The following is a 16,044-nucleotide window of genomic DNA, read 5'->3' as shown; positions in this document are numbered from 1 at the left end:
TATTTCGCCACAAAAATCGTGGTTATACAATGAGAAAAGTAGCCAAGCTGGTCAGAAAATGTCGGGCGCCATCTTGGAAAGACACCTATTCTAATCAATAAATAATCATAAACTTGACTAAAAAATACAGGGTGGACAGCAATTGAAAGACAAATTAGTTCTTAATGCAATCGCTGAATTACATTTTTAAAATTAACCTTACTGCGCAATACAAGGTGCGCTAAAGCGAAGCTACCCAAAAATTAATGGCCGCTTATGCATTTAACATTTTTCAACAGAACAACGATTTATCAGCATAAATAGTTCTTACTTTTAGATGAACTCGCATCAGAATCTTGGGAAAGGTGTCCGTTGTCCAGAACAATCGTCTTTTGGTCGAAAGATGTCCGAAAGATGTACCGGAAAAGTGTCCAACTCTTGAAAGTGCGTCACAAAGAAATGCCAGAAAATCGCAATAAACTGCTATAAACTGCTATAAGTCGGTTTAAATTAACTACCTTATGATGTCTTTAACACCTATAACGAATAAAAACATGACCGGGGATATAGAACTTGCTAAACCAAAGCTTGGAAGGAGGCCAGTCCGACGTCTATTCTGCGTCAAACGCACAGCTGAAAAGAAAGGTACTTCCGCACCGTGGTCTTATATAAAGTCCCAGATTGCGCAATCGACTCCATTCAAATTGTCACCACTTACTGACATCTAGAGGAAGGCGTAGGCAGTGTTTGTAGCCCCACAGCGTTCACAGGGACTTATAAACTGACCTGGGAACAGAGGCCAAGATTTCTGAAATCTCACTCCCTGGCAGGAAAAGTGCTGCAGAATGAGTTCTGTTTCACTCAGAGACATAATTCAAACGGTTTTAGAAACTAGAGAGTGTTTTCTATCCAATAGTAATAATAATATGCATATTGTACGAGCAAGAATTGAGTACGAGGCAGTTTAATTTGGAGACCAATTTTCACAAAGTCGAAACAGCACCCCCTATATTCTCAAGAGGTTATTAAGGCACATGAAAGTTCACATGTTCGAGAAGGCATTTCTGCCAACATTTTTTGATAAAACACTTTTTTTTACGTTCAAACCGCTCTCCTGTGAAGTCGTGACTTGCGACATACACCTAGTTTCCTGAATCGGGTCACATATGTTGAAGAGGGTGGGGCTTAACCTGCATCCCTGTCTCACCCCCAGCCCTGTGGAAAGTAATGTGTTTTTTTCCAATTTTAACCACACGCTTGCTGTTTGTGTAAAGGGATTTTATAATGTCATATGTTTTTCCTCCAACACCACTTTCCAACAATTTGTATAGCAGGCCCTTGTGCCAAATTGAGTCGAAAGCTTTTTTGAAATCAACAAAGCATGAGAAGAATTTTGTCACGGTTTTCTTCCTGCGATGAAGGAGAGGACCAAAATGTAGCGCGGCTAGTGTTCAACATGTTTAATAGATGAATAAACGGTAACACTAATACAAATAACAAAATAACAAATGTGAAAACCGAGACAGCCCTATCTGGTGCAGACAAAACACAGAGACAGGAAACAATCACCCACAAAATCCCAACACAAAACAAGCCTCCTATATATGATTCTCAATCAGGGACAACGATTGACAGCTGCCTCTGATTGAGAACCATATTAGGCTGGACACAGAAACAGACAAACTAGACACACAACATAGAATTCCCACCCAGCTCACGTCCTGACCAACAGTAAACAAGCAAAACACATAAGAACTCTGGTCAGGACGTTACAAATTTGCTTTTGTTTTAGTTTGTTTAAAATTAAGGTGTGTAGGGTGATTATGTGGTCTGTTGTACAGTAATTTGGTAAAAAGCAAATTTGACATTTGCTCAGTACATTGTTTTCGCTGAGGAAATATACGAGTCTGCTGTTAATGATAATGCAGAGGATTTTCCCAAGGTTGCTGTTGATGCATATCCCACAGTAGTTATTGGGGTCAAATTTGTCTCCATTTTTGTGGATTGGGGTGATCAGTCCTTGGTTCCAAATATTGGGGAAATTGCCAGAGCTGAGGATGATGTTAACCTGTACTGCTCTGGCGTTCCGCCAGCGGAACTCCTCCCACATTCCACTGAAAAGGCAGAGCGCGAAATTCAAAATATATTTTTTAGAAATATTTAACTTTCACACATTAACAAGTCCAATACAGCAAATGAAAGGTACACATCTTGTGAATCCAGCCAACATGTCCGATTTTTTAAATGTTTTACAGCGAAAACAGCACGTATATTTATGTTAGCTCACCACCAAATACAAAAAAAGACATTTTTCACAGCACAGGTAGCATGCACAAAGCCAACCTAACTAACCAAGAACCAACCAAACTAACCAACAAACAACTTCATCAGATGACAGTCTTATAACATGTTATTCAATAAATCTATGTTTTGTTCGAAAAATGTGCATATTTCAGGTATAAATCATAGTTTACATTGCAGCTACAATCAGAAATTGCACCGAAAGCAGACAGAATAATTACAGACACCAACGCCAAATACCTAAATACTCATCATAAAACATTTCTGAAAAATACATAGTGTACAGCAAACGAAAGACAGGCATCTTGTGATTCCAGCCAATATTTCCGATTTATTATGTGTTTTACAGCGAAAACACAATATAGCGTTATATTAGCTTACCACAATAGCCAGAAACACAAGCCATTTCCCAGCAGCAAAAGTTAGCGATCGTAACAAACCAGTAAAAGATATATAATTTTTGACTAACCTTGATAAGGTTCATCAGATGACAGTCCTATAACATCAGGTTATACATACACTTATGTTTTGTTCGAAAATGTGCATATTTAGAGCTGAAATCAGTGGTTATACATTGTGCTAACGTAGCTACTTTTTCCCACAACGTCCGGATTTTTTTCTGACACTTTTTCTGACACACATATTCTGACCAAATAGCTATTCATAAACATAACTAAAAAATACATGTTGTATAGGAAATGATAGATACACTAGTTCTTAATGCAATCGCCGTGTTAGAATTCTAAAAATAACTTCATTACGACATCCAGCTTAGGTATGGCGAGAGAGTACCCAAAAGCTGGGCGCAAACGACTAGTTCACATGTTCGACAGATATATGAAATAGCATCATAAAATGGGTCCTACTTTTGCTGATCTTCCATCAGAATGTTGTACAAGGTGTCCTTTGTCAAGAACAATCGTTGTTTGGATTTAGAACGTCCTTTTTCCCTCTTGAATTAGCAAGCGCACTAGCCAAGTGGCGCGAAGCTCTCCTTTCTGAACAAAGGCACACAACGCAACACACCTAACGTCCCGAATAAATTTCAAAAATCTAATAAAACTATGTTGAAAAAACATACTTTACGATGATATAGTCACATGTATCAAATAAAATCAAAGCCGGAGATAGTAGTCGCCTATAACGAAAGCTTTTCAGAAGGCAATTCCAGGTCCAACCTCGCGCCTTCCTGAAAACAGGAAATGGGTGACACGTCATTCCAAGAGGATTCATTCCACTTCAGACCAAGATAAACACTCCATTTCTTCTCTCACTGCCTCTTGACATCCAGGGGAAGGTGTATGACGTGCATGTATACTAATACGTATCATGCCCATTTATAGGCAGGACCTAGAAGAGAGCATCGATTTCAGATTTTCCACTTCCTGGTCAGGAAGTTTGTGCCAAATGAGTTCTGTTTTACTCACAGATATAATTCAAACGGTTTTAGAAACTAGAGAGTGTTTTCTATCCAATAGTAATAATAATATGCATATTGTACGAGCAAGAATTGAGTACGAGGCCGTTTAAATTGGGCACGTTTTTCCCCCAAAGTGAAAACAGCGCCCTCTGTCCTCAACAGGTTTTAAAGAGTTTAAGTATAGCCAATTGGAATTTGTGGTCTGTATTTTTTATAATTTCATTTAGGATACCATCAACATCAACCTTTTTGGGTTGGAGGGTTTGTATTTTGTCCTGTAGTTCATTCAATGTAATTGGAGAATTCAGTGGGTTCTGGTAAACTTTAATAGTTGATTCTATGATTTTTATTTGCTCATGTACATGTTTTTGCTGTTTATTCTTTGTTATAGAGCCAACAAGATTGGAGAAGTGGTTTATCCATACATCACCATTTTGGATAGAACTCTTCGTGTTGTTGTTTGTTTAGAGTTTTCCAATTTTCCCAGAAGTGGTTAGATTCTATGGATTCTTCAATTACATTGAGCTGATTTCTGACGTGCTGTTCCTTCTTTTTCCGTAGTGTATTTCTGTATTGTTTTAGTTATTCACCATAGTGAAGGCGTCGGCTCAGGTTTTCTGGGTCCCTGTTTTTGTTTGGATGGGTTTCTCAATTTCTTTCTTAGGATTTTGCATTCTTCATCAAACCATTTGCCATTGTTGTTAATTTTATTAGGTTGTGTGCTTGACATTTTTTGATTTGATAGGGAAGTTGAGAGGTCAAATATACTGTTTAGGTTTTCTACAGCCAGGTTTACACCTTCACTGTTACAGTGAAACATTTTGTCCATGAAATTGTCTAGAAGGGATTGAATTTGTTTTTACCTAATTGATTTTTGGTAGATTTCCACACTCCTCTCCTTCCTCCTATAGCATTTCTTAATATTATTCAGTTCCTTTGGCTTTGATGCCTCGTGACTGAGCAAAGCTCCTTTCAAGTAGAGTGTGATTTTGCTGTGATATGATAGTGGTGTTAGTGGAATGACTGTGAACGCTCTAAGAGACTCTGGATTGAGGTCAGTGATGAAGTAGTCAACAGCACTACTGCCAAGAGATTAGCTATATGTGTACCTACCCAGCGTCCGACAGAGCTGCAGGAGTTGTGACCTGTTTTTGTTGGTTATGTTATCGTAGTTGTGTCAAAGGTGCAAAAAACTCTGTTCTTTTATTGTTCCTTGTAATACACAGTGGTGGGCCGTCAGGGCCAGCAAGGCCTTCTCTGCTGGCCTAAACATCATCAGAATATACTTTAAAAAAAAAATATATATTTTCCCACAAATATGTATTAAATTATTCCCCAGAGTAAGAGTTATACTCTTCATTTCATAGCTTTCCTCTTGGTTGCACTGCTTCCAGACCCAGGTTGAGATTTGGAGGGCTGGTCTTTATGTTAGATCTTTTATCCAATCATATTCAGCCATCATGTGTTGCCAGGGGTCTAAAATCTGCCCTCAGGCCTTCAGAATCAACAGTGCGGGCGCTTGTAGCTTATAGTGAATGGAAATTAAAATTTAGTGTCAACCAATCAGCTTTAGAGTTGGCTATTGTACGCCTGCTGGCTGGCTCCAGTGTTACACAGGAGCCAGCTAGCAGGCGTAGTGCGTGCACGTCTGATTGGATTACCAATATTGAGAGGCAGGTCCTATGGGCAGGTCTATGCAGATCTAGTAAACTGAATTTGATAAACGAATTAATTTGCGTACTACTAAGCTGTTTTTTCAACCCACAATGGCGGAAGGAGGAGAAGATATCGATTTGGTCGAGGATATAATTATAACGCCATTCTCAAGACGAACTTTTCAAGAAAAGTTAGACATTGTAAGGAGAGGTCGCCCGACGCCGAACTACGAGCGCTATCAATGGCTCACAGGCTCCGAGAAGCACTGCAAACTGTACTGCTGGGAATGCCTATTATTTGCAAGTGATCGATTTGGTGTTTGGAGCCACACTGGCTTTGCAAACTTGAGTTGTCTAACCAAGGCAGCAACGAGACACCAAAGTACGGCTGGGCACTTACAAGCAATGGTGCTTTTGAAAACTTTTGGGGACACCGGAGTAGAACGCGCAGGGCAACGGAGCTGCACAATGAAAAGGTGAAGGGAAATATTGAAAAGACTCATTGATTGTGTCATGTTTTTGGGTAAACACTGTTTACCCAAAAATGTCAATTTGTCAATTTCAAGGTGACGCAACGCCTGGTTATACTGCGTTTCTGTCTAAATGTATAGTGTCTAGAGCCATGGCATCATAATGATGGTAATAAGAGGTGGATTAATTCGGGTGGGACTGTGTAGTACCTCACTGAAGGCCCAGGCCCCAGCCCAACGGCACGCCACTGGTAATACATGTTGTTCAAGTAAATACATTTTATGATGTCATACTTTACCCCCAACACCGCTTTGGAGGGTTTTGTAATTTAATCAATGGAATAAAAATCATTCTTAAAATGAACAAAACATGCAAATACTTTTCCTATGCTTTTCTGATGAACATACCGTTTTATTAGTGTGTGTAATGTGTGTATCTGGTCTGTTCTGTGTTGGGGTAGAAAGTCCATTTGTTTTTTTGCTCACAGTGTTATGTTGTGTGAGGAAGGTCTGTATTCGGTCATTGAGAATACAGCAGAACAGTTTCCCCACATTAGTGAACATCAGAACAGCGATTATTCACCTCGAACTGGATGAAGATGTTTTCTTTAACTTCTACTTCACCCCAATCCCGGATCCGGGAGCACCCCCATCAGTAAAAAAGCTGACTAGCATAGCCTAGCATAGCGCCACAAGTAAATACTAGCATCTAAATATCATTAAATCACAAGTCCAAGACACCAGATGAAAGATACACATCTTGTGAATCCAGCCATCATTTCTGATTTTTAAAATGTTTTACAGGGAAGACACAATATGTAAATCTATTAGCTAACCACGTTAGCAAAAGACACAACTTTTTTTACTCCACCATTTTTTTCCTGCATAGGTAGCTATCACAATTTCGACCAAATAAAGATATAAATAGTCACTAACCAAGAAACAACTTCATCAGATGACAGTCTGATAACATATTTATTGTATAGCATATGTTTTGTTAGAAAAATGTGCATATTTCAGGTATAAATCATAGTTTACCATTGCAGCCACCATCACAACTCTCACCAAAGCAACTAGAATAACTACAGAGACCAACGTGAATTACTTAAATACTCATCATAAAACATTTCTGAAAAATACCCAGCGTACAGCAAATGAAAGACAAAGATCTTGTGAATCTAGCCAATATTTCAGATTTTTTAAGTGTTTTACAGCGAAAACACAATATAGCATTATATTAGCTTACTACAATAGCCAACCACACAACAGCATTGATTCAAGCCAAAAATAGCGATAACGTATAAACCAGCAAAAGATATTAATTTTTTCACTAACCTTCTCAAACTTCTTCAGATGACAGTCCTATAACATCATATTACACAATGCATATAGAGTTTGTTCGAAAATGTGCATATTTAGCGGCACAAATCGTGGTTATACAATGAGAATAGTAGCCAAGCTGCCAACAATATGTCGGGAGAAATCTTGGGAGAGGCACCTATTCTAATCAGTAACTAATCATAAACTTGACTAAAAAATACAGGTTGGACAGCAAATGAAAGATACATTAGTTCTTAATGCAATCGCTGTGTTAGATTTTTAAAATTAACGTTACTACGGCTTACAGCGTGCGTTAAAGCGAGACCGCACCGAAATTAATGGCGGAATATGCATTTTACATTTTTCAACAGAACAACGAATTAACATCTTAAATAGTTCTTACCTTTTGATGAGCTTCCATCAGAATCTTGGGCAAGGTGTCCTTTGTCCAAAATAATCGTTGCTCGGTTGTAGAATGTCGTCTTCAACGTTGGAATTAGCAGTAAACATTAGCCATGTGGGCAAGACGTGCCCAACTCCCTAAAACGCAGCACAAATAAATACCCGAAAAATCGCAATATACTGATAGAAACTGATATAACTCGGTTTAAAATAACAACATTATGATGTCTTTAACACCTATATCGAATAAAAACAGAGCCGGATATATCTAAGGGCTATAACCGGAGCATTCTAGAACGACATGGCGAGGTCCTTTCTGCGTCATGGTGAAGAGGAAAAAGGGAGGACACCACCTTGCCAGCGTATTTATAGGCTTTCAGATCTGCCTAGCGACTCCATTTCAATTCTCACTATTCGCTGACATCCAGGGGAAGGCGTATGCAGTGCATCTCAACCAATAGAAGACAGGCAAATTAACAAACTGACCTGGGAACAGCTTGCAGAATTCAGCATTCTCACATCCTCATAGGAAAAGTCCTCCAACTCCAGTTCTGTTTCACTCACAGATATAATTCAAACGGTTTTAGAAACTAGAGAGTGTTTTCTATCCAATAGTAATAATAATATGCATATTGTACGAGCAAGAATTGAGTACGAGGCAGTTTAATTTGGGAACGAAATTATTACAAAGTGCAAACAGCACCCCCTATTGACAAAAGGTTAATGAGTCCGACGCAAAGAATATACGGGCCCAAATCCCCATCATTTGCATGAAGAAAACACGGAGAAAAAGGGGTCAGAGGTCGGGCTGCCTTCTAAGAATTCGTAGGTGAGTGAGTAAACCTCTTCTACCATCCGTTCTATTGGCCAACGTGCAATCATTGGAAAACAAAAATGATGATAAACGATCAAGGCTATCATGATGGGACATAAAATACTGTAATATCTTATGTTTCACCGTGTCATGGCTGAACAACAACACAGATAATATAGAGCTGGTGGGATTTTCCATGTGTCAGTAGGACAGAGAAGCTACGTCTGGTAAGACAAGGGGTGGGGGTGTGTGTCTATGTGTCAATAACAGCTGGTGCGCGATGTCGAATATTAAAGAATTCTTGAGGTATTGCTCGCCTGAGGTAGAGTACCTAATTATAAGCTGTAGACCACACTATCTACCAAGAGAGTTCTCATCTATATTATTCATAGCAGTCTATTTACCACCACAAACCGATGCTAGGACAAAGACCGCACTCAACCAGCTGTATAAGGCCATAAGCAAACAAGAAAATGCGGTGCTCCTAGTGTCCTAGTGGCCAGGGACTTTATTGCAGGAAAACTTAAATCCGGTTAACCTAATTTCTACCAGCATGTCACGTTCAATCATAGGGGAAAAAACTCTTGACAACCTTCAATCCACACACATAGACACATACAAAGCTATCCCTTGCCCTCCATTTGGCAAATCTGACCATAACTATATCCTCTTGATTCTTGCTTACAAGCCAAAACTGAAGCAGGAATTACCAGTGACTCGCTCAATACAGAAGTGGTCAGATGACGCAGATTCTACGCTACAGGACTGTTTTTCTAGCACAGACTGGAATATGTTTCTGGATTCATCCAATGACATTGAGGAGTATACCACCTCAGACATCGGCTTCATCAATAAGTGCATCGACGACGTCGTCCCCACAGTGGCTGTACGTACATATCCCAACCAGAAGCCATGGATAAAAAGGCAACATCCGCATTGAGCTAATGTGTAGAGCTGCCGCTTCCAAGGAGAGAGATACTAATCCGGTTGAATGCAGCTTTGCCAACCTCCAGCAAATACCTGTTTTGTGGTGTTTACAATCATCTCCTTTGTTTTGTTGACATTGAGTGAGAGGTTGTTTTCCTGACACCACACTACGAGTGCCCTCACCTCCTCCCTGTAGGCTGTCTCGTCATTGTTGGTAATCAAGCCCACTATTGTTGTGTCGTCTGCAAATTTGATGATTGAGTTAGAGGCATGCATGGCCACGCAGTTATGGGTGAACAGGGAGTACAGGAGGGGGCTAAGCATGCACCCTTGTGGGGCCCCAGTGTTGAAGATCAGTGAAGTAGAGTGTGTTGTTTCCTACCTTCACCATCCGGGGGGCGGCCCGTCATAAAGTCCAGGACCCAATTGCACAGGGCGGGGTTGAGACCCAGGGCTTTAAGTTTAATGATGAGCTTGGAGGGTACTATGGTGTTGAATGCTGAGCTGTAGTCAATGAACAGCATTCTTACATAGGTATTCCTCTTGTCCAGATGGGATAGGGCAGTGTGTAGTGGGATGGCTATTGCATTGTCTGTGGACCTGTTAGGGCGGTATGCAAACTGAAGTGGGTCTAGATTGGCAGGTAAGGTGGAGGTGATATGATCGACTAGTCTCTCAAAGCACTTCATGATGCCAGAAGTGAGTGCTACGCGGCGATAGTTATTTAGTTCAGTTATTTTGCCTTCTTTGGTACAGGAACAGTGATGGCCATCTTGAAGCATGTGGGGACAGCAGACTGGGATAGGGAGCAATTTAATATGTCCGTAAACACACCAGCCAGCTGGTCTGTGCATAGTCTGAGGACGCGGCTAGGGATGCCGTCTGGGCCAGCAGCCTTGCAAGGATTTACACGTTTAAATGTCTTACTCACGTCGGCCACAGAGATGGAGAGGGGGGGCCCGCAGTCCTTGGTAGAGGGCCGCGTCGGCGGCACTATATTATTCTCAAAGCGGGCAAAGAAAGTGTTTAGTTTGTCTAGAAAACAGACGTCGGTGTCCGTGACGTCGCTGGTCTTCTTTATGTAGTTCATAATTGCCTGTAGACCCTGACACATATGTCTCGTGTCTGAGCCGTTGAATTCCGACTACACGTTGTGCCTATACCGACATTCCGCTTGTTTTATTTCCTTGTGGAGGGAATAACTACACTGTTTATTTTCGGCCATTTTCCCCGCCTTCTTTCCATGGTTGAATGCGGTGGTTCTCGTTTTCAGTTTCACGTGAATGCCGCCATCTAGCCACAGTTTCTGGTTAGGGTAGGTTTTAATAGTCACAGTAAGTACAACATCTCCAATGCACTTCTTTATGCACTTATGCACATCTCCAATGCACTTCCACGGCTTGGTCACGGGCTGTGACTATAATCGAAGAGAATTCTCTTGGGAGATAACGTGGTAGGCATTTGGTTGTAAGGAATTCTAGGTCAGGTGAACAAAAGGACTTGAGTTCCTGTATCTTGTTATGATTACACCATGAGTTGTTAATCATGAAGCATACACCCCAGCCCTTCTTCTTACCAGAGAGATGTTTGTTTCCGTTGGTGCAACGTATGAAGAAACCCGGTGGCTGTACCGACTCCGACAACATGTCCCGAGAGAGCTATGTTTCCGTGGAACAGAGAATGTTACAGTCTCTGATGTCTCTCTGGAAGGCAACCCCTGCCCTAATTTTGTCCACCTTGTTGTCTTGAGACTGATCATTGGAGGGTACTATGCTCGGAAGCGGTGGGTGGTGTGCACGCCTTCGAAGTTTGACCAGGAGGCCGCTCTGTCTACCTCTCCTGCGGCGACGTTGTTTTGATTCGCGATCTGGGATTAGATCCAATGTCCTGGGTGGCTTCATGAGGAAGTCACCTGGAATGCTTTTTCAACCGTCTTGAAGGAGTTCACCACTGGTTTTTGGTCATTTGGTGTTGGGTTAAGTGAGTGTGCTTGTGTGTGTTGATTTGGTGATGTGTGTGTTGATTTGGTGCTTTTGTCTGTGTTAGTTCATGTGTTATGTTGCGTCTGTGTATAGTATGTTGTTGTGGTGGTTGTTTTTGCCTGCGTGGGGTGTGCCGGCGTGTTGTGTGCCGGCGTGTTGTGTTGGTACGTACGTGCATGCGTAATATTGTGAGATAAGTGAGGGGATTTGGTCACAGCGTTCAGTTGTCTCCAGTGGCATGATCAAGATGAAACGCACAGGAACACATGGCACACAGATGAAAGAACCGGGGTGGAATCCATTTGACCCACTGCTTGTCACACTAAACTCTCAGGTTCCGCATATCACTCAGCATCACAAAAAGGCCTAGTCCAAAATCAACTACTATACACTTTCCTTAGATATGTCTAAAAGGACAATTCCCTTGCTGCTCCATTTCACTATACACTGAGTATACCAAACATTAGGAACACCTTCCTAATATTGAAATGCACACTAGATTTCTGGATTTCCTTTAGGTGGTGGACCATTCTTGATACACACTGGAAACTGTTGAATGTTGCAGTTCTTGACACAAACCGGTACGCCTGGCACCAAGTACCATTCCCTGTTCAAAGGCACTTACATTTTTGTCTTGCCCATTCACCCTCTGAATGGCACATACAGTGGGGCAAAAAAGTATTTAGTCAGCCACCAATTGTGCAAGTTCTCCCACTTAAAAAGATGAGAGGCCTGTAATTTTCATCATAGGTACACTTCAACTATGACAGACAAAATGAGAAAAAAAAATCCAGAAAATCACATTGTAGGATTTTTAATGAATTTATTTGCAAATTATGGTGGAAAATAAGTATTTGGTCAATAACAAAAGTTTATCTCAATACTTTGTTATATACCCTTTGTTGGCAATGACAGAGGTCAAACGTTTTCTGTAAGTCTTCACAAGGTTTTCACACAATGTTGCTGGTATTTTGGCCCATTCCTCCATGCAAATCTCCTCTAGAGCAGTGATGTTTTGGGGCTGTTGCTGGGCAACACAGACTTTCAACTCCCTCCAAAGATTTTCTATGGGGTTGAGATCTGGAGACTGGCTAGTCCACTCCAGGACCTTGAAATGCTTCTTACGAAGCCACTCCTTCGTTGCCCGGGCAGTGTGTTTGGGATCATACTCAGAGTCCTAGACAGCTGCCCTGTGGAATTCGTGATTCTACCTGGAATATGTTGGAGAGGCTTCCATTAAAGAACACTGTGTTCTGTTAGAGAAGTTACTCTGTATCCACAGTATAGCAGGGGGTGTAAAGCCATAACACATACATGTTTCCAGCAGCAGACTATGATTGATGATGTCAAAAGCCGCACTGAAGTCTAACACAACAGCTCCCAAAATATTTTTATCATCAATTTCTCTCAGCCAATCATCAGTCATTTGTGTAAGTGCTGTGCTTGTTGAATGCCCTTCCCTATAAGCGTGCTGAAAGTCTGTTGTCAATTTGTTTACTGTAAAATAGCATTGTATCTGGTCAAACACAATTTTTCCAAAAGTTTACAAGGGCTGGTAACAGGCTGATTTGGACGGCTATTTGATCCAGTAAAGCTGGCTTTACTATTCTTAAGTAGTGGAATGACTTTTGCTTCCCTCCTGGCCTGAGGGCACACACTTTCTAGTAGGCGTAGGAGGGGCAATATCGCACGTTATTAAGTTGTCAGACCCCCGGTGGCTTGTCATTGATTGTTTTCATTGCTTTACTGGGAAGCTTAGCAGAAGTAGACATGCTCATGCTATTTATGTTATTGCAGGGTGAGCTGCACAGAGTGGACTTCCTACTAGGGCACACCACCTCAGTGCTAACAGTATAACTTTGGTTCATAGGCACACAATTACTGCATACAATAGCTGTGGGATCAGCAGAGGCATTCAGGGCAGTTAGAAGAACATACATTTAGGTTACTTAGATTGTATCTGCCAACACCCCTGGGATAATGTACATTTGCTGAAGCATTATGACAACTCAGCGACACAATGGTAGGGATTAAATTCTTATGGCTGCAAGCCCGGTGTCGGTACACTTACGACAACAGCCAGCTCAAGTGCAGGGCGCGAAATTCAAAAGATATTTTTTAGAAATATTTAACTTTCACACATTAACAAGTCCAATACAGCAAATGAAAGATAAACATCTTGTGAATCCAGCCAACATGTCCGATTTTTAAAATGTTTTACAGCGAAAACACCACGTATATTTATGTTAGCTCACCACCAAATACAAAAAGGACAGACATTTTTCACAGCACAGGTAGCATGCACAAAACCAACCTAACTAACCAAGAACCAACCAAACTAACCAAGAAACAACTTCATCAGATGACAGTCTTATAACATGTTATACAATAAATCTATGTTTTGTTCGAAAAATGTGCATATTTGAGGTATAAATCAGTTTTACATTGCAGCTACCATCACAGCTACCGTCACAAATAGCACCGAAGCAGCCAGAGTAATTACAGACACCAACGTGAAATACCTAAATACTCATCATAAAACATTTCTGAAAAATACATGGTGTACAGCAAATGAAAGACAAGCATCTTGTGAATCCAGCCAATATTTCCGATTTCTTAAGTGTTTTACAGCGAAAACACAATATAGCATTATATTAGCTTACCACAATAGCCAGAAACACAAGCCATTTACCAGCAGCAAAAGTTAGCGATCGTAACGAACCAGCAAAATATATATAATTTTTGACTAACCTTGATAAGGTTCATCAGATGACAGTCCTATAACATCAGGTTATACATACACTTATGTTTTGTTCGAAAATGTGCATATTTAGAGCTGAAATCAGTGGTTATACATTGTGCTAACGTAGCATCTTTTTCCCACAACGTCCGGATATTTTTCTGACACTCAACTATTCTGACCAAATAACTATTCATAAACGTTACTAAAAAATACATGTTGTATAGGAAATGATAGATACACTAGTTCTTAATGCAATCGCCGTGTTAGAATTCTAAAAATAACTTCATTACGACATCCAGCTTAGTTATAGCGCGAGAGTGCCCAAAATCTGGGCGCAAACTACTGGTACACATGTTCGACCGATATATGAAATAGCATCATAAAATGGGTCCTACTTTTGATGATCTTCCATCAGAATGTTGTACAAGGGGTCCTTTGTCGGGAACAATCGTTGTTTGGTTTTAGAATGTTCTCTTCTCCAGTCAATTAGCACGGAAAGCTAGCAAAGTGGCGCGAAGCTCTCCTTCGTGAACAAACGCAGACAAAGCAACACGTCTAACGTCCCGAAAAAAATTCAATAATCTAATAAAACTATATTGAAAAAACATACTTTACGATGATATTGTCACATTTATCAAATAAAATCAAAGCCGGAGATATTAGTCGTCTATAACGACAGCTTTACAGAAGGCAATACCAGGTCCCTTCTCGCGCGTTCCAGAAAACAGGAAATTGGGGTCACGTCATGCCAAGAGCTTTTATTCGACCTCAGATCATGTTATACACTCCATTTCTTCTCTCACTGCCTGTTGACATCTAGTGGAAGGCGTATGAAGTGCATGTATACTAATACATATCAAGCACATTTATAGGCAGGCCCTAGAACAGAGCATCGATTTCAGATTTTCCACTTCCTGTCAGGAAGTTTGCTGCAAAATGAGTTCTGTTTTACGCACAGATATAATTCAAACGGTTTTAGAAACTAGAGAGTGTTTTCTATCCAATAGTAATAATAATATGCATATTGTACGAGCAAGAATTGAGTACGAGGCCGTTTGAAATGGGCACCTTTTATCCAGGCTACTCAATACTGCCCCTGCAGCCAAAGAAGTTAACTGAGCTGGGCTTGGGTCATTTATAAGTCATTGTCGCAACGCAGCCTTACAGTATAAGGATGTGAAAGGATCCTGGAACCCAAATGATTTGGGTGGATCCTATCCACCTCTATAAAACAAGTTATTTTTCCAGAGGTATCAAAACTGTAGTTTGTTAACAATACATTTGTGGAGGGGTTGAAAAACGAGTTTTCATGACTCCAACGTAAGTGTATGTAAACTTCCGACTTCAACTGTACATACTACCTCAACTAACCGGTGCCCCCGCACATTGACTCTGTACCGGCACCCCCCTGTGTATATTGTTATTTTTTACTGCTGCTCTTTAATTGCTTGTTACTTTTATCTCTTATTCTTATCCCTATTTTTTGAAACTGCACTGTCGGTTAGGGGCTCGTGAATAAGCATTTAACTGTAAGGTCTACAGTTGTGTTCGGCGCATGTGACTTTAATAACATTTGTTCTATTTTAATTTGATTACCCACCACTGAACTGCCCAACACAAAGGCTGGAGAAGGGAATGAAGAAATCCACTCATTCCTACCCCTGACACTTGTCATTGTTGATAGACAACAATAATGTTTTCACCTCTTCCACACTCACCTTAGTGAATTCAAAATGACATTGCTTGTCTTGTATAATTTGGTCAGATATACTTGGATGTTTAGAGTCAGCATTTGTTGCTTGCATGTCATGCCTACGTTTGCTAATCTTCCCAATGAAAAAGTCTTTAAAGTAGTTGGCAATATCAGTAGGCTTTGTGATTCTATGAATGATGGAGACGAATTTGCCTTTTTGCCCAAATTTTTATTCAAGGTGCTCCAAACCTTTTTACAATTTATCTTTATTTCATACTATAGTTTCTTCTTCTTTTCATTCAGTTTAGTCACATGATTTCTCAACTTGCAGTATGTTT

At 40.5% G+C, this 16,044-nt stretch overlaps 1 protein-coding gene across 1 annotated transcript in view; it reads left to right on the top strand.

Annotated features, from left to right (window-relative positions):
- The window catches only part of LOC120025009 (protein kinase C-binding protein NELL1-like), a 456,735-nt gene that overhangs the window by 316,901 nt on the left and 123,790 nt on the right, over nt 1-16,044 (top strand). The window lies entirely within an intron of this gene.

Source organism: Salvelinus namaycush, chromosome 30 (assembly GCF_016432855.1).
Source record: "Salvelinus namaycush isolate Seneca chromosome 30, SaNama_1.0, whole genome shotgun sequence".
Lineage (NCBI taxonomy): Eukaryota > Metazoa > Chordata > Actinopteri > Salmoniformes > Salmonidae > Salvelinus > Salvelinus namaycush.
The sequence above is the reverse complement of the archived record's forward strand: the minus strand, read 5'-3'. Positions and strand labels throughout refer to the sequence as shown.